Below are 20,449 nucleotides of genomic sequence, written 5' to 3' on the forward strand. Positions count from 1 at the left end.
GCCAGCCCATACCAGTACCCCACCTCCACCTTGCTGGCGTCTGAGTCGGAGTGGAGCTCTCTGCCCTTTACTGATCCAGCCTCTGGCCCATCCATCTGGCCCATCAAGAGTCACTCTCATTTCATCAGTCCATAAAACCTTTGAAAAGTCAGTCTTAAGATATTTCTGGCCCAGTCGTGACGTTTTATCTTATGTTTCTTGTTCAAAGGTGGTCGTGTTTAAGCCTTCCTTACCTTGGCCATGTCCCTGAGTATCGCACACCTTGTGCATTTTGTTACTCCAGTAAAGTTGCATCTCTGAAATATGGCAAAACTGGTGGCAAATGGCATCTTGGCAGCTTCACGCTTGATTTTCCTCAATTCATGGGCAGTTATTTTGCGCCTTTTTTGCCCAACACGCTTCTTGCGACCCTGTTTGCTATTTGCCATGAAACACTTGATTGTTCGGTGATCACGCTTCAAAAGTTTGGCAATTTCAAGACTGCTGCATCCCTCTGCAAGACAACTGTTATCGACTGGTAATTTAGGAGCGACATGCGACTAGCTCTGGGCAGGTGGTAACTATACAGACCGCAGTTCCTGTTCTTAACACAACACTAGCAGTAGCCGTGGGATGTTCCTGTCACTCCCTGGACACCTCGTCACAGCCGGAGAACTAGCTACCCCTAAAGGTAGAAACAGGAAAGCTATCTTGCCTCAGAGAAAATCCCCAAAGGATAGGACAGCCCCCCACAAATATTGACTGTGAGAGGAGAAGGAAATGACATACGTAGTATGAAACAAGATTTAGCAAAGGAGGCCAATTCTAGCTAGATAGAAAGTAAGGAAAGAAACACTGTGCGGTCAGTAATAAAAACTAGAAAAAGTCCACCGCAGAGATATGCAAAAATCTCTACACCTGACTAAAGGTGTGGAGGGCAAAAACTGCAGCCCAGAGCTTCCAGCTTAGCTGAATAGATCCATACTGATAAGCTGGACAAATGAGCAAAACATAGAATGTGCTGAACAATAAAGTCCACAACAAGTGGACAGCAAAAGGACAAAAGGACTTATCTTTGCTGAACTGGACAGAGTGTCAGGGAAATCCAAAAGAGCAGTGGCTCCAAGGAGGAACAATTGACAACTGGCATTGATTGAGGAATAAGGCCAGACTAAAATAGCCGAGCCAGAAAGACGATCAGTGGGAGCAGCTGTTGATGCTAAATCCAAGAAGCAGCTATACCACTCAAAACCACAGGAGGGAGCCCAAGAGCAGAATTCACAAAAGTGCTACTTACAACCACCGGAGGGAGCCCAAGAGCGGAATTCACTACAGTACCCCCCCCTTGAGGAGGGGTCACCGAACCCTCACCAGAGCCCCCAGGCCGATCAGGACGAGCCAAGTGAAAAGCACGAACCAAATTGGCAGCATGGACATCGGAGGCAACCACCCAAGAATTATCCTCCTTGTCATAACCCTTCCACTTAACAAGATACTGAAGCCTCCGCCTCGAAAAACGAGAATCCAAAATTTTCTCAACCACATATTCCAACTCCCCCTCAACCAACACCGGGGCAGGAGGATCAACAGAGGGAACAACGTGTACCACATATCTCCGCAACAAAGATCTATGGAAAACATTGTGGATGACAAAAGAGGCTGGAAGGGCCAAACGAAAAGACACTGGATTGATAATCTCAGAGATCTTATAAGGACCAATAAACCGAGGCTTGAACTTAGGGGAAGAAACCTTCATAGGAACATGACGAGAAGATAACCAGACTAAATCCCCCACACGAAGCCGAGGACCAACACACCGACGGCGGTTAGCAAAACGCTGAGCCTTTTCCTGAGACAACGTCAAATTGTCTACCACATGAGTCCAAATATGCTGTAACCTGTCCATCACAGAATCCACACCAGGACAATCAGAAGGCTCAACCTGCCCTGAAGAAAAACGAGGATGGAAACCAAAATTACAAAAAAAAGGCGAAACCAAAGTAGCCGAACTGGCCCGATTATTAAGGGCAAACTCGGCCAACGGCAAGAAAGCCACCCAATCATCCTGATCAGCAGACACAAAGCATCTCAAATAGGTTTCCAAGGTTTGATTAGTTCGCTCAGTTTGGCCATTTGTCTGAGGATGGAACGCCGAAGAAAAAGACAAATTAATGCCCATCCCACCACAAAAGGCCCGCCAAAACCTGGAAACAAACTGGGAACCTCTGTCAGACACAATATTTTCCGGAATGCCATGCAAACGAACCACATGCTGAAAAAACAATGGAACCAAATCAGAGGGGGAAGGCAATTTAGGCAAAGGTACCAAATGGACCATTTTAGAGAACCGGTCACAAACCACCCAGATAACAGACATCCTCTGGGACACAGGAAGATCCGAAATAAAATCCATGGAAATATGCGTCCAGGGCCTCTCAGGGACAGGCAAAGGCAAAAGCAACCCACTAGCGCGGGAACAGCATGGGTTAGCCCGGGCACAAGTCCCACAGGACTGCACAAAAGAACGCACATCCCGCGACAAGGAAGGCCACCAAAAGGACCTAGCCACCAAATCTCTGGTACCAAAAATCCCAGGATGACCGGCCAACACCGAACAATGGACCTCAGAAATTACCTTACTTGTCCATCTATCAGGAACAAACAGCTTCCCCACAGGACAGCGGTCAGGTTTATCAGCCTGAAATTCCTGAAGCATCCGCCGTAAATCAGGGGAGATGGCAGAAAGAATCACCCCTTCCCTAAGAATGCCAACCGGCTCAAGAACTCCAGGAGAATCAGGCAAAAAACTCCTAGAGAGGGCATCCGCTTTAACATTCTTAGATCCCGGTAGATATGAAACCACAAAATCAAAACGGGAGAAAAACAGGGACCATCGAGCCTGTCTAAGGTTCAGCCGCTTGGCCGACTCGAGGTAAATCAGATTCTTATGATCGGTCAAGACCACAATACGGTGCTTGGCCCCCTCAAGCCAATGTCGCCACTCCTCAAATGCCCACTTCATAGCCAACAACTCCCGATTGCCGACATCATAATTGCGTTCCGCAGGCGAAAACTTTCGGGAAAAGAAGGCACATGGTTTCATCAAGGAACCATCAGAATTCCTCTGTGACAAAACGGCCCCTGCCCCAATCTCAGAAGCGTCAACCTCAACCTGAAAAGGAAGAGACACATCCGGCTGACGCAAGACAGGAGCAGAAGTAAATCGGCGCTTAAGCTCCTGAAAGGCCTCAACAGCCTCAGAGGACCAATTTGTCACATCAGCGCCTTTCTTCGTCAAATCGGTCAGGGGCTTAACCACACTGGAAAAGTTGGCAATGAAACGGCGATAAAAATTAGCAAAGCCCAAGAATTTCTGAAGGCTCTTCACAGATGTGGGTTGAATCCAGTCATGAATGGCCTGGACCTTAACAGGATCCATTTCTATAGACGAAGGAGAAAAAATAAACCCCAAAAAAGAGACCTTCTGAACTCCAAATAGGCACTTAGATCCCTTCACAAATAGAGCATTATCACGAAGGATCTGGAATACCATCCTGACCTGCTTCACATGAGACTCCCAATCATTGGAAAAAATCAAAATATCATCCAAATACACAATCAAGAATTTATCAAGATAATTGCGGAAAATGTCATGCATGAAGGACTGAAAGACAGAAGGAGCATTAGAAAGCCCGAAAGGCATCACCAGGTATTCAAAATGGCCTTCGGGCGTATTAAATGCAGTTTTCCATTCGTCACCCTGTTTAATACGAACAAGATTATATGCCCCTCGAAGGTCAATCTTGGTAAACCAACTAGCCCCCTTAATCCGAGCAAACAAATCAGAGAGCAAAGGTAAAGGGTATTGGAATTTGACCGTGATCTTATTAAGAAGGCGATAATCAATACAGGGTCTCAAGGAGCCATCCTTCTTGGCAACAAAAAAGAATCCCGCTCTCAATGGTGACGAAGATGGCCGAATATGCCCCTTCTCCAAGGACTCCTTAACATAGCTCCGCATAGCGGTATATTCTGGCACAGACAGGTTGAAAAGTCGGCCCTTAGGGAACTTAGAGCCTGGAATCAAGTCAATAGCACAATCACAGTCCCTATGTGGAGGAAGGGAACTGGACTTGGGCTCATCAAATACATCCTGGAAATCTGACAAAAATTCAGGAACATCAGAAGAGGGGGAAGAGGAAATTGACATTAAAGGAACGTCACTATGTACCCCTTGACAACCCCAACTAGTCACAGACATCGATTTCCAATCCAACACTGGATTGTGTACTTGTAACCATGGAAAACCCAGTACAACAACATCATGTAAATTATGCAATACCAGAAAACGACACTCTTCCTGATGTGCTGGAGCCATGCACATAGTCAGCTGAGTCCAATACTGAGGTTTATTCTTGGCCAACGGTGTAGCATCAATACCCCTCAAAGGAATAGGGCTCTGCAAAGGCTGCAAAGAAAAACCACAGCGCCTGGCAAATTCTAAGTCCATTAAGTTCAGGGCAGCGCCTGAATCCACAAATGCCATGACAGAGAAAGATGACAATGAGCAAATCAGGGTCACAGACAGGAGAAACTTAGGCTGTATAGTACTAATGGTAACAGATCTAGCGACCCTCTTAATACGCTTAGGGCAATCAGAGATAGTATGGACTGAATCACCACAGTAAAAACAGCCCATTCTGACGTCTGTATCCCCTCTGTTCCGCTCTAGTCAGAATCCTATCACATTGCATAGGCTCAGGACTCTGTTCAGAGGATGCTAACATATGGTGCACCACTTTGCGCTCGCGCAGGCGCCGATCGATCTGAATGGCTAGAGACATAGATTCGCTCAGACCAACAGGCGTGGGGAACCCCACCATAACATCTTTAAGGGCTTCAGAAAGACCCTTTCTGAAAATTGCTGCCAGAGCGTCCTCATTCCATTTAGTGAGCACAGACCATTTTCTAAATTTCTGGCAGTATAATTCTGCCGCTTCCTGACCCTGGCACAGAGCCAACAAGGTTTTTTCCGCATGATCCACAGAGTTAGGTTCGTCATACAATAATCCGAGCGATTGAAAAAATGCATCTACATTAAGCAATGCCGGATCCCCTGACTCAAGGGAGAATGCCCAGTCCTGAGGGTCACCACGCAGCAGAGAAATAACTATTTTAACTTGCTGAGTGGGGTCACCAGAGGAACGGGGTTTCAGAGCAAAAAACAATTTGCAGTTATTTTTAAAGTTCAAAAACTTAGATCTATCCCCATAAAACAAATCTGGAGTAGGAATTCTAGGCTCTAAGGCTGGAGTCTGAACAACATAATCTTGGATACTCTGAACTCTTGCAGCAAGCTGATCCACACGAGAAAACAAACCCTGAACATCCATGTCCGCGCCCAAATCCACCCAGAGATTAAGAGGAAGGAAAAAGACAAAACGGACTAAAGAAAAAAAAAATGGCTCAGAACTCTTTTTCTTTTCCTTCTTTTGAGATGCATTCAACTCATTTTTGGCCAGTTGTACTGTTATGGACTGGTAATTTAGGAGCGACATGCGACTAGCTCTGGGCAGTTGGTAACTATACAGACCGCAGTTCCTGATCTTAACACAACACTAGCAGTAGCCGTGGGATGTTCCTGTCACTCCCTGGACACCTCGTCACAGCCGGAGAACTAGCTACCCCTGAAGGTAGAAACAGGAAAGCTATCTTGCCTCAGAGAAAATCCCCAAAGGATAGGACAGCCCCCCACAAATATTGACTGTGAGAGGAGAAGGAAATGACATACGTAGTATGAAACAAGATTTAGCAAAGGAGGCCAATTCTAGCTAGATAGACAGTAAGGAAAGAAACACTGTGCGGTCAGTAATAAAAACTAGAAAAAGTCCACCGCAGAGATATGCAAAAATCTCCACACCTGACTAAAGGTGTGGAGGGCAAAAACTGCAGCCCAGAGCTTCCAGCTTAGCTGAATAGATCCATACTGATAAGCTGGACAAATGAGCAAAACATAGAATGTGCTGAACAATAAAGTCCACAACAAGTGGACAGCAAAAGGACAAAGGGACTTATCTTTGCTGAACTGGACAGAGTGTCAGGGAAATCCAAAAGAGCAGTGGCTCCAAGCAGGAACAATTGACAACTGGCATTGATTGAGGAATAAGGCCAGACTAAAATAGCCGAGCCAGAAAGACGATCAGTGGGAGCAGCTGCTGATGCTAAATCCAAGAAGCAGCTATACCACTCAAAACCACAGGAGGGAGCCCAAGAGCAGAATTCACAAAAGTGCTACTTACAACCACCGGAGGGAGCCCAAGAGCGGAATTCACAACAGACATCTCACAATTTTGGACTTTTCAGAGCTCGTCAAATCTCTCTTCTGACCCATTTTGCCAAAGGAAAGGAAGTTGCCTAATAATTAACCACAGCTTATATAGGGTTTTGATGTCATTAGACAACACCCCTCCTCATTACAGAGATGCACATCACCTGATTTACTTAATTGGTAGTTGGCTCTCAAGCCTGAACAGCTTGGAGTAGGACAACATGTATAAAAAGGATCATGTGATCAAAATACAACTTGCCTAATAATTCTGCACACAGTGTTTATTGTGGGGGCTGACCTGACACTGCAATTAATCACTGCACCAAGGTTGTTGTTGTATTCATGTACCGATGCTATGTCGTTGTGTTAATGTACTGATGGTGGTCCTGGTGATGTACTCCTGTACTTACGGTGGTTCTAATGATGTATTTATGTACTGATGGTGGTTCTGGTGTTATATTTATTACTTTTGGCTGTTCTGAGGATACATTTCTGCACTGATGGTGGTTCTAGTGATGTATTCATATACTGATGGTGTTTCTAGTCATGTATTCCTGTACTGTTGATGGTTCTGGTGATGTATTAATGATTCATGTACTGATGGATGTCCTGGTGATATAGTCATGTATTGATAATATGATTCCGGTGATGTACTTATTTGGTGATGGTTATTCTGGTGCTGTATTCATGTACTGATGGTGGTTCTGGTGCTATATTCATGCACTGATGGTTAGTTCTGGTGATGTTTTCATGTACTTATGGTGGTTCTGGTACTGTTTTCATGTAATGATAATGCTTTTGGCTATGTATCTTTTAATAGGAAACAGTGATTTGTTTAATACTCTGCAATGCTGTGATATTGCAGTATATAGTGTAAGCAATCAGGCAATCGTATGTTCCAGTCCCCAAAGAGGACTAAATAATAATGAATAAATACCATAGAAGAAAAGCGTAACAAAAAATGATGAAATTATGTTTATTCACTGCAGGATTAAATTGCACTGCAGGGAGGGGCGCCATTTCAATTCTCACCTCAGGCAGCAGAAAAGTTAGAATAGTCACTGTATAGTGATAGTTATCTGTCCTTTTTACTACAGTTATATGAAAAAGTTTAGGCACCCCTATTAATCTTAAGCTTAATGTTTTATAAAAATTGTTTTTTTTGCAACAGCTATTTCAGTTTCATATATCTAATAACTGTTGGACACAGTAATGTTTCTGCCTTGAAATGAAGATTATTGTACTAACAGAAAATGTGCTATCTGCATTCAAACAAAATTTGACAGGTGCATAAGTATGGGCACCCTTATCATTTTCTTGTTTTAAATACTCCTACCTACTTTTTACTGACTTACTAAAGCACTTTTTTTGGTTTTGTAACCTCATTGAGCTTCGAACTTCATAGCCAGGCGTATGCAATCATGAGAAAAGCTACTTAAAGTGGCCACTTGCAAGTTGTTCTCCTGTTTGAATCTCCTCTGAAGAGTGGCATCATGGGCTCCTCAAAACAACTGTCAAATGATCTGAAAACAAAGATTATTCAACATAGTTGTTCAGGGGAAGGATACAAAAAGCTGTCTCAGAGATTTAACCTGTCAATTTCCACTGTGAGGAACATAGTAAGGAAATGGAAGAACACAGGTACAGTTCTTGTTAAGGCCAGAAGTGGCAGGCCAAGAAAAACATCAGAAAGGCAGAGAAGAATGGTCAGATCAGTCAAGGACAATCCTCAGACCACCTCCAGAGAGCTGCAGCATCAACTTGCTGCAGATGGTGTCACTGTGCATCGGTCAACTATACAACGCACTTTGCACAAGGAGAAGCTGTATGGGAGAGTGATGCGAAAGAAGCTGTTTCTGCAAGCACGCCACAAACAGAGTCGGCTGAGGTATGCAAAAGCACATTTGGAGAAGCCAATTTCTTTTTGGAAGAAGGTCCTGTGGACTGATGAAACCAAGATTGAGTTGTTTGGTCATACAAAAAGGCGTTATGCATGACGGCAAAAAAACACAGCATTCCAAGAAGAAAACTTGCTACCCACAGTAAAATTTGGTGGAGGTTCCATCATGCTTTGGGGCTGTGTGGCCAATGCCGGCATCGGGAATCTTGTTAAAGTTGAGGGACGCATGGATTCCTCTCAGTATCAGCAGATTCTTGACAATAATGTTCATGAATCAGTGACAAAGTTGAAGTTACGTAGGGGATGGATCTTTCAGCAAGACAATGATCCAAAACACCGCTCCAAATCTACTCAGGCATTCATGCAGAGGAACAATTACACTGTTCTGGAATGGCCTTCCCAGTCCTCAGACCTGAATATCATTGAACATCTGTGGGATCATTTGAAGAGGGCTGTCCATGCTCGGCGACCATCAAACTTAACTGAACTGGAATTGTTTTGTAAAGAGGAATGGTCAAAAATACCTTCATCCAGGATCCAGGAATTCAGTAAAAGCTACAGGAAGCGACTAGAGGCTGTTATTTTTGCAAAAGGAGGATCTACTAAATATTAATGTCACTTTTCTCGTGAGGTGCCCATACTTATGCACCTGTCAAATTTTGTTTGAATGCAGATTGCACATTTTCTGTTAGTACAATAAACCTCATTTCAAGGCAGAAACATTACTGTGTCCAACAGTTATTAGATATATGAAACTGAAATAGCTGTTGCAAAAAAAAACAATTTTTATAAAACATTAAAGGTACCTTCACACATAACGATTTCGTTAACGATATCGTTGCAACGTCACGCTTTTTTGTGACGTAGCAACGATCCCGCTAACGATCTCGTTATGTGTGACAGCGACCAACGATCAGGCCCCTGCTGGGAGATCGTTGGTCGTAGGGAATGATCAGGACCTTTTTTTGGTCGCTGATCACCCGCTGTCATCGCTGGATCGGCGTGTGTGACGCCGATCCAGCGATGTGTTCACTTGTAACCAGGGTAAATACCAGGTTACTAAGCGCAGGGCCGCGCTTAGTAACCCGATATTTACCCTGGTTACCATTGTAAAAGTTAAAAAAAAAAAACAGTACATACTCACATTCCGATGTCTGTCACGTCCCCCGCCGTCAGCTTCCCGCACTGACTGTCAGTGCCGGCCGTAAAGAAGAGCACAGCGGTGACGTCACGGTAAAAAACGCTGCGGATCCGCAGGAAATCCGCAACATGTGCACATACCCTTAACCATAGCTCCCAACCGTCCCTCATTGTGCGGGACTGTCCCGGTTTTGAGCCTTTGCCCCGCTGTCCAGCACGGGACGCTCTGATCCCGCAGACAGCAGGACCGACACGCCCCCTTTTGGTAAGCCATGCCCCGGGCCCTTACCCTTCCGTATGACTGCCTGCTTTCTGTGCACAGGGCCTGTGATGAGGTCACAGGAGGGGAGGAGTCAGGGGTCACATGATCATTACCTCCGTGGATTGCAGGGCTCGGCTGCCTGTGCTGGTTGCCAACTTGCCACATGGTGCTGCAGCCGCAGGATGAGGTAAGTAATGCCGTGTGTGGGGTCAGGAGGTGTACAGTGTGGAAGTAGCGGAGCCGTGTGTGTACGAGGTGTATGGAGCGGAGCCGTGTGTGTGCGAGGTGTATGGAGCGGAGCCGTGTGTGTGCGAGGTGTATGGAGCGGAGCCGTGTGTGTGCGAGGTGTATGGAGCGGAGCCGTGTGTGTGCGAGGTGTATGGAGCGGAGCCGTGTGTGTGCGAGGTGTATGGAGCGGAGCCGTGTGTGTGCGAGGTGTATGGAGCGGAGCCGTGTGTGTGCGAGATGTATGGAGCGGAGCCGTGTGTGTGCGAGGTGTATGGAGCGGAGCCGTGTGTGTGCGAGGTGTATGGAGCGGAGCCGTGTGTGTGCGAGGTGTATGGAGCGGAGCCGTGTGTGTACGAGGTGTATGGAGCGTAGCCGTGTGTGTACGAGGTGTATGGAGCGCAGCCGCGTGTGTAGGAGTAGCTATGTGTGGCCATTATATGGTACGAAGTATCATGTGCAGCCAATATACAGTACGGAGCATCATGTGCAGTCATTATACAATATGGAGCATCATGAGGGGTCATTATACAGTATGGAGCATCATGTGCAGCCAATATACAGTATGGAGCATCATGAGGGGTCATTATACAGTATGGAGCATCATGTGCAGCCAATATACAGTATGGAGCATCATGTGCGGTCATTATACAGTATGGAGCATCATGGATACATAACAAGAAAGAACAATGGAGTACATGTCCATAAATAATACCATTTTATTAGATCACACGGTCACAAAGTTCAAATATATACAGGTCAATAAAGACAATTACAACTCATTCAGATAAAGAGAAACCGGGTAGCACAGACCAAGAACTAGTGTGGATCTCGAAAGACATAATATACCGCCATAAAGTGCACAGTGCAGATGTACGAGGGCATTAAACCGGGGGTATAGTAAAGTACAGTACAGTATGGAGCATCATGTGGGGTCATTATACAGTATGGAGCATTATGTGCGGTCATTATACAGTATGGAGCATCATGTGCGGTCATTATACAGTATGTAGCATCATGTGGGGTCATTATACAGTATGGAGCATCATGTGGGGCCATTATACAGTATGGAGCATCATGTGCGGTCATTCTACAGTATGGAGCATCATGTGCGGTCATTATACAGTATGGAGCATCATGTGCAGTCATTATACAGTATGGAGCATCATGTGTGGCCATTATACAGTATGGAGCACTGTGTGGCCATATTTTTTTGTTTATAATTATTGTATATAAAACAGTGTGATCAGCAGTGCTAAATGGGTGTGTTTGGGACGTGGATATGGGTGTGACTAATTATGAATGGGTGTGGTCAGAGGCGTGGCCTAAAATTTGCTGCGGCGTGCATTGCTCGCTGCAAACTTTGTCCCTCTTTCCCATCTTCAAAAGTTGGGAGGTATGCCTTAGGGCAGGGCCGGACTGGGACTAAAATTCAGCCCTGGCATTTGAAGTTACACAGGCCCACTTGTCACATGGTGACTGTATAATATCTTTGTACACTTGTAGGCAGGGCCGGTTTTAGGCAAAGTGGGCAAAGTTTAAAATGGGTCCCCAAATGCTAACATATTGCACATCACACAGAAGCCTTTCTGTTGTATTTACGTGCGCTGAGTTCAGGCCGCTAAACGAGTTTGATCGACAATACTGAAGTTGTTCAACGCTTGTTTCCCGGCCTCTTTCCACCAGCTGAGGAATAATGATGAGACAGAACGATCACTAATAGATCACTAACAGATCACCATACAGTATCATGTTTTCAGCAGCACATCTACAGTTTACACTGGCAATGTGCTGCTGACAACAAGGCTTTTTGTTCCAGCAAAAACAATCCGAATATGCAGCATTTTACTTGTTTAGTAAAATACACCCCATAGTCCTCCATATATTATAATGTGCTCCATAGTCCTCCATATAGTATAATACACTCCCTATAGTCCTCCATATATTAAAATACACTGCTCAGTCCTCCACATAGTATAATACACTCCTCATAGTCCTCCATATAGCATAATACAATCCTCATAGTCCTCCATATAGCATAATACAATCCTCATAGTGCTCCATATAGTATAATGCACCGCCACAGTCATCCATGTAGTACAATTCACTTCCCATAGTATAATGCACCCCATAGTTCTTCATATAGTACAACGTATTCCCCATAGTCCTCGATACAGTATAATGCAGCCACCCCAGAGTATAATGCAGCCACCCCAGAGTATAATGCAGCCACCCCAGAGTATAATGCAGCCACCCCAGAGTATAATGCAGCCACCCCACAGAGTATAATGCAGCCACCCCAGAGTATGTAACCCCCATAGAATATAATACAGCCCACCTCCCCATAATATATAATGTAGCCCCCCATAGAATATAATGCAGCCCCCCATAGTATATAACGCAGCCTCCCCCATAGAATATAATATACTCCCCATAGTATATAGCAAAGCCCGCATATTATATAGCACAAACCGCATAGTATACAGCACAGCCTGCATACTATAGCACAGCTCGCGTAGTAGATAACACAGCCCACACAGCAGTATTCAGCACAGACCACACAGTAGTATACAGCACAGACCACACAGTAGTATACAGCACAGCCCACGTAGAAGTATACAGCACAGTCCACACAGTAGTATACAGCACAGCCCACAGAGTAATATATACAGTACAGCCCACAGAGTAATATATACAGCACAGCCCACAAAGTAATATATACAGCACAGCCCACAGAGAACTATATACAGCACAGCCCACAGAGAACTATATACAGCACAGCCCACAGAGAACTATATAAAGCACAGCCCAGAGTACTATATAAAGCACAGCCCAGAGAGTACTATATACAGCACAGCCCAGAGAGTACTATATACAGCACAGCCCAGAGAGTACTATATAAAGCACAGCCCAGAGTACTATATACAGCACAGCCCAGAGTACTATATAAAGCACAGCCCACAGAGTACTAGATACAGCACAGCCCACAGAGTACTAGATACAGCACAGCCCACAGAGTACTAGATACAGCACAGCCCACAGAGTACTATATACAGCACAGCCCACAGAGTACTATATACAGCACAGCCCACAGAGTACTATATACAGCACAGCCCACAGAGTACTATATACAGCACAGCCCACAGAGTACTATATACAGCACAGCCCACAGAGTACTATATACAGCACAGCCCACAGAGAACTATATACAGCACACAGTAGTATACAGCACAGAGCACAGCCCACAGAGAACTATATACAGCCCACAGTAGTATACAGCACAGAGCACAGCCCACAGAGAACTATATACAGCCCACAGTAGCATACAGCACAGAGCACAGCCCACAGATAACTATATACAGCCCACAGTAGTATACAGCACAGAGCACAGCCCACAGAGAACTATATACAGCCCACAGCAGTATACAGCACAGAGCACAGCCCACAGAGAACTATATACAGCCCACAGCAGTATACAGCACAGAGCACAGCCCACAGAGAACTATATACAGCCCACAGCAGTATACAGCACAGAGCACAGCCCACAGAGAACTATATACAGCCCACAGCAGTATACAGCACAGAGCACAGCCCACAGAGAACTATATACAGCCCACAGCAGTATACAGCACAGAGCACAGCCCACAGAGAACTATATACAGCCCACAGTAGTATACAGCACAGAGCACAGCCCACAGAGAACTATATACAGCCCACAGCAGTATACAGCACAGAGCACAGCCCACAGAGAACTATATACAGCCCACAGCAGTATACAGCACAGAGCACAGCCCACACAGAACTATATACAGCCCACAGCAGTATACAGCACAGAGCACAGCCCACAGAGAGCTATATACAGCCCACAGTAGTATACAGCACAGAGCACAGCCCACAGAGAACTATATACAGCCCACAGCAGTATACAGCACAGAGCACAGCCCACAGAGAGCTATATACAGCCCACAGCAGTATACAGCACAGAGCACAGCCCACACAGTACTATATACAGCCCACAGTAGTATACAGCACAGAGCACAGCCCACAGAGAACTATATACAGCCCACAGCAGTATACAGCACAGAGCACAGCCCAGAGAGAGCTATATACAGCCCACAGCAGTATACAGCACAGAGCACAGCCCACAGAGTACTATATACAGCCCACAGTAGTATACAGCACAGAGCACAGCCCACAGAGAGCTATATACAGCCCACAGTAGTATACAGCACAGAGCACAGCCCACAGAGAACTATATACAGCCCACAGCAGTATACAGCACAGAGCACAGCCCACAGAGTACTATATACAGCCCACAGTAGTATACAGCACAGAGCACAGCCCACAGAGAACTATATACAGCCCACAGCAGTATACAGCACAGAGCACAGCCCACAGAGAACTATATACAGCCCACAGTAGTATACAGCACAGAGCACAGCCCACAGAGAACTATATACAGCCCACAGCAGTATACAGCACAGAGCACAGCCCACAGAGAACTATATACAGCCCACAGTAGTATACAGCACAGAGCACAGCCCACAGAGAACTATATACAGCCCACAGCAGTATACAGCACAGAGCACAGCCCACAGAGAACTATATACAGCCCACAGTAGTATACAGCACAGAGCACAGCCCACAGAGAACTATATACAGCCCACAGCAGTATACAGCACAGAGCACAGCCCACAGAGAACTATATACAGCCCACAGCAGTATACAGCACAGAGCACAGCCCACAGAGATCTATATACAGCCCACAGTAGTATACAGCACAGAGCACAGCCCACAGAGAACTATATATAGCACAGAGCACACAGTAGTATACAGCACAGAGCACAGCCCACAGAGAGCTATATACAGCCCACAGTAGTATACAGCACAGAGCACAGCCCACAGAGAACTATATACAGCCCACAGTAGTATACAGCACAGAGCACAGCCCACAGAGAACTATATACAGCCCACAGTAGTATACAGCACAGAGCACAGCCCACAGAGAACTATATACAGCCCACAGCAGTATACAGCACAGAGCACAGCCCACAGAGAACTATATACAGCCCACATCTCTTCTCTTCCTCCCCTCACCTCCTCCGAGAATGGCCCCACAGTCCAGAAAAAAAACAAACTCTCCTCACCTCTCCTCGTGCCCAGCGTTGCTTCCTGGTTCCTGCTCCTGTCTCGGCAGCTGCAGTCTGCCCGGGACACAGCAGGTGCGCGATGATATGACATCATCGCGCACCCGCAGTGTCAGAGGCAGAGCGGGGAATGATGGGAGAGGAGCGTCTGTAGACGCTCTCTCCTCCATCATTGCATTCAACTGTACCGGCGTCTATACGCCGGTATAGTTGAATGCGACGGCGGGGGCGGCGGATTGAGCGGCCCACCACTGGCACCGGCCCTTCTGGCATTTGCCAGAAGTGCCCTATGGCCAGTCCGGCCCTGCCTTAGGGTATGTGTCCACGTTCAGGATTGCATCAGGATTTGGTCAGGATTTTTCATCAGTATTTGTAAGCCAAAACCAGGAGTGGGTGATAAATGCAAAAGTGGAGCATATGTTTCTATTATACTTTTCCTCTAATTGTTCCACTCCTGGTTTTGGCTTACAAATACTGATGAAAAATCCTGACCAAATCCTGATGCAATCCTGAACGTGGACACATACCCTTAACGTCAACTATTAAAACACCACAAGGTGGAACTCTAATCTGCATGAAGTTAACATGTCCTACCACAAGAGGTCACTGTTTGAAAAGAAAATGAAGTGAATGCTCACTACTGAGAGCAGTGCGGATACTGGGGAAGATCTGCAGCATTTCTGACAGATTGTCATCATATCTTAAGAAAAATGACATAACTGCTGCAGATGTAATAAAATGACAAAATAAGCAATGCTCACCTTTTGTTTCCCCCAGCAATTCAGTCATCATATAACCACTGAAGCCAGTCTGTGGCCACATGTGCAAGGAGCAGCACTGGAAGCCATGAAACCAGTACAACATGTAACCAATGCAATTTTTGCATTTTTTTCTACAAACCATATATCTTTATCTTTCCCTCTCCCCAGTATGTCTCACATGGTACAACCATACAGAACTCATCGCAGATGACAGTCCTTGGGTCATTTCCTCTATTTCAATCAAAATATTGTTTTCCAAATTTAATAGGAATTTAGTTTCCACATTTTTTTAAACTTTGTCGTGTTACAATTGGCCCTTCAGAGTGTGCAGCATGGTACTCCGATCTGGATTCATGTGGTCTCTCCTGTAACAATGCCACATACTTATATACTTACTCCTATCCTGTGTGATACTGTCTGCTGAACCGTGTATCTGATCCTATCCTGTGTTATACTGTCTGCTGAGCTGTGTATCTAATCCTGTCCTGTGTTATACTGTCTGCTGAGCCGTGTATCTAATCCTATCCTGTGTGATACTGTCTGCTGAGCTGTGTATCTAATCCTATCCTGTGTGATACTGTCTGCTGAGCTGTGTATCTAATCCTATCCTGTGTGATACTGTCTGCTGAGCTGTGTATCTAATCCTATCCTGTGTGATACTGTCTGCTGAACCGTGTATCTAATCCTATCCTGTGTGATACTGACTGCTGAGCTGTGTATCTAATCCTGTCCTGTGTTAGGCTGGAGTCACACTTGGCGTAAGACAATACGCCACGTATTATACGTCCGTACTACGGCCGTAATACGGAGAAATGTTCCCAAAATATTGATCCGTAGTCAGGGTGTGTCAGCGTATTTTGCGCATGGCATCCTCCGTATGTAATCCGTATGGCATCCGTACTGCGAGATTTTCGCGCAGGCTTGCAAACCCGACATCTAATGGATTTATGTGCTCAAATGTTCGGGAAAACATATATACAGTATATATATATATATATATATATATATATATATGTCATTGAGACACATATATATATATTCTGTATTTAGATTTCATTCAGCGCGATATCTGTGAACAGCCGGTAATTCAATTGCCGGCTTTTCATTTCTCCTGCACAAACCCGACAGGATATGAGACATGGTTTACATACAGTAAACCATCTCATATCCCCCTTTTTTTTGCATATTCCACACTACTAATGTTAGTAGTGTGTATGTGCAAAATTTCAGCGCTGTAGCTGCTGAAATAAAGGGTTAAATGGCGGAAAAAATTGGCGTGGGCTCCCGCGCAATTTTCTCCGCCAGAGCGGTAAAGCCAGTGACTGAGGGCAGATATTAATAGCCAGGAGAGGGTCCATGGTTATTGGCCCCCCCGTGGCTAAAAACATCTGCCCCCAGCCACCCCAGAAAAGGCACATCTGGAAGATGCGCCTATTCTGGCACTTGGCCACTCTCTTCCCACTCCCTGTAGCGGTGGGATATGGGGTAATAAAGGGTTAATGCCACCTTGCTATTGTAAGGTGACATTAAGCCAGATTAATAATGGAGAAGCGTCAATTATGACACCTATCCATTATTAATCCAATTGTTTGAAAGGGTTAAAAAACACACACACATGATTAAAAAGTATTTTAATGAAATAAACACAGCGGTTGTTGTAATAATTTATTGTTCTCTCAATCCATTTCCAGGCCATCGCTTGGCAAAATAATAAACGCACAAGATACATACCTTCAGCTGAACCGTCACGTCCCACGAAGTAATCCATCTGAAGGGGTTAATTAATATTACAGGCACGAGCTGCGATAAACCACTCGCTCGTACCTGTAATCCCCCGGGTGCTGAAAGGAAAGCTGGATCTGTACTTACATTGAGTCGCAGTGAGGCGCCCTCTGGTGGATGTTCTCATGAACTGCAGCCTGGGAACTTTTTCCCATGCTCCAGGTCATATGAGGACATCCACCAGGGGGCGCATCACTGCGACTGAAGGAAATGTAGGTCAATGACCTACATTTCATTCATTCGCCGGGGATTACAGACACGAGCGAGTGGTTTATCGCAGCTCGTGCCTGTAATATTAGTTAACCCCTTCAGATGGATTACATCGTGGGACGTGATCGGACATCAGATGGTATGTATCTTGTGCGTTTATTAATTTGCCAAGCGAGGGCCTGGAAATGGATTGAGAGAGCAATAAATTATTACAACAACCGCTGTGTTTATTTCATTAAAATACTTTTAAATCATGTGTGTGTGTGTGGTTTTTTAACCCTTTCCTACAATTGGATTAATAATGGATAGGTGTCATAATTGACGCCTCTCCATTATTAATCTGGCTTAATGTCACCTTACAATAGCAAGGTGGCATTAACCCTTCATTACCCCATATCCCACCGCTACAGGGAGTGGGAAGAGAGTGGCCAAGTGCCAGAATAGGCGCATCTTCCAGATGTGCCTTTTCTGGGGTGGCTGGGGGCAGATGTTTTTAGCCACGGGGGGGCCAATAACCATGGACCCTCTCCTGGCTATTAATATCTGCCCTCAGTCACTGGCTTTACCATTCTGGCGGAGAAAATTGCGCGGGAGCCCACGCCAATTTTTTCCACCATTTAACCCTTTATTTCAGCAGCTACAGCGCTGAAATTTTGCACATACACACTACTAACATTAGTAGTGTGGAATATGCAAAAAAAAAGGGGATATGAGATGGTTTACTGTATGTAAACCATGTCTCATATCCTGTCGGGTTTAGGCAGGAGAAATGAAAAGCCGGCAATTGAATTACCGACTTTTCACTAACACCGCTGCGTATTTCTCGCAAGTCACACTGCTGGTCCGTGTGGAATCCGTATTTTTCTCGCCCCCATAGACTTTCATTGGCGAATTTTTTGCGCAATACGCTGACAAACGCAGCATGCTGCGATTTTGTACGGCCGTAGAAAGCCGTATAATACAGATCCGTAATATACGGCTAATAGGAGCAGCCCCATTGAGAATAATTGTGCCGTATGTTATGCGAGTTTTACGGACGTAGTTTCTGCGCTCTTACGTCCGTAAAACTCGCATGTGTGACCCCGGCCTTATACTGTCTGCTGAGCCGTGTATCTAATCCTATCCTGTGTGATACTGTCTACTGAGCTGTGTATCTAATCCTGTCCTGTGTTATACTGTCTGCTGAGCTGTGTATCTGATCCTATCCTGTGTGATACTGTCTGCTGAGCTGTGTATCTAATCCTATCCTGTGTGATACTGTCTGCTGAGCTGTGTATCTAATCCTATCCTGTGTGATACTGTCTGCTGAGCTGTGTATCTAATCCTATCCTGTGTGATACTGTCTGCTGAGCCGTGTATCTAATCCTATCCTGTGTTATACTGTCTGCTGAGCCGTGTATCTGATCCTATCCTGTGTGATACTGTCTACTGAGCTGTGTATCTAATCCTGTCCCGTGTTATACTGTCTGCTGAGCCGTGTATCTAATCCTATCCTGTGTGATACTGACTGCTGAGCCGTGTATCTGATCCTATCCTGTGTGATACTGTCTGCTGAGCTGTGTATCTAATCCTATCCTGTGTTATACTGTCTGCTGAGCCGTGTATCTAATCCTATCCTGTGTGATACTGACTGCTGAGCCGTGTATCTGATCCTATCCTGTGTGATACTGTCTGCTGAGCCGTGTATCTAATCCTATCCTGTGTGATACTGACTGCTGAGCTGTGTATCTAATCCTATCCTGTGTGATACTGACTGCTGAGCCGTGTATCTAATCCTATCCTGTGTGATACTGTCTGCTGAGCTGTGTATCTAATCCTGTCCTGTGTTATACTGTCTGCTGAGCCGTGTATCTAATCCTATCCTGTGTGATACTGACTGCTGAGCCGTGTATCTGATCCTATCCTGTGTGATACTGTCTGCTGAGCTGTGTATCTAATCCTGTCCTGTGTTATACTGTCTGCTGAGCCGTGTATCTAATCCTATCCTGTGTGATACTGACTGCTGAGCTGTGTATCTAATCCTATCCTGTGTGATACTGACTGCTGAGCCTTGTATCTGATCCTATCCTGTGTGATACTGTCTGCTGAGCCGTGTATCTGATCCTATCCTGTGTGATACTGTCTGCTGAGCTGTGTATCTGATCCTATCCTGTGTGATACTGACTGCTGAGCCTTGTATCTGATCCTATCCTGTGTGATACTGACTGCTGAGCCGTATATCTAATCCTGTCCTGTGTGATACTGTCTGCTGAGCCGTGTATCTAATCCTATCCTGTGATACTGTCTGCTGAGCTGTGTATCTAATCCTCTCCTGTGTGATACTGACTGCTGACCCGTGTATCTAATCCTCTCCTGTGTGATACTGTCTGCCGAGCTGTGTATCTGATCCTATCCTGTGTGATACTGTCTGCTGAGCCGTGTATCTAATCCTATCCTGTGATACTGTCTGCTGAGCTGTGTATCTAATCCTCTCCTGTGTGATACTGACTGCTGACCCGTGTATCTAATCCTCTCCTGTGTGATACTGTCTGCCGAGCTGTGTATCTGATCCTATCCTGTGTGATACTGTCTGCTGAGCCGTGTATCCAATCCTGTCCTGTGTGATACTGACTGCTGAGCTGTGTATCTAATCCTATCCTGTGTGATACTGACTGCTGAGCCGTGTATCTGATCCTATCCTGTGTGATACTGTCTGCTGAGCTGTGTATCTAATCC

This window comes from Ranitomeya variabilis, chromosome 2 (genome assembly GCF_051348905.1).
Source record: "Ranitomeya variabilis isolate aRanVar5 chromosome 2, aRanVar5.hap1, whole genome shotgun sequence".
Classification (NCBI taxonomy): domain Eukaryota; kingdom Metazoa; phylum Chordata; class Amphibia; order Anura; family Dendrobatidae; genus Ranitomeya; species Ranitomeya variabilis.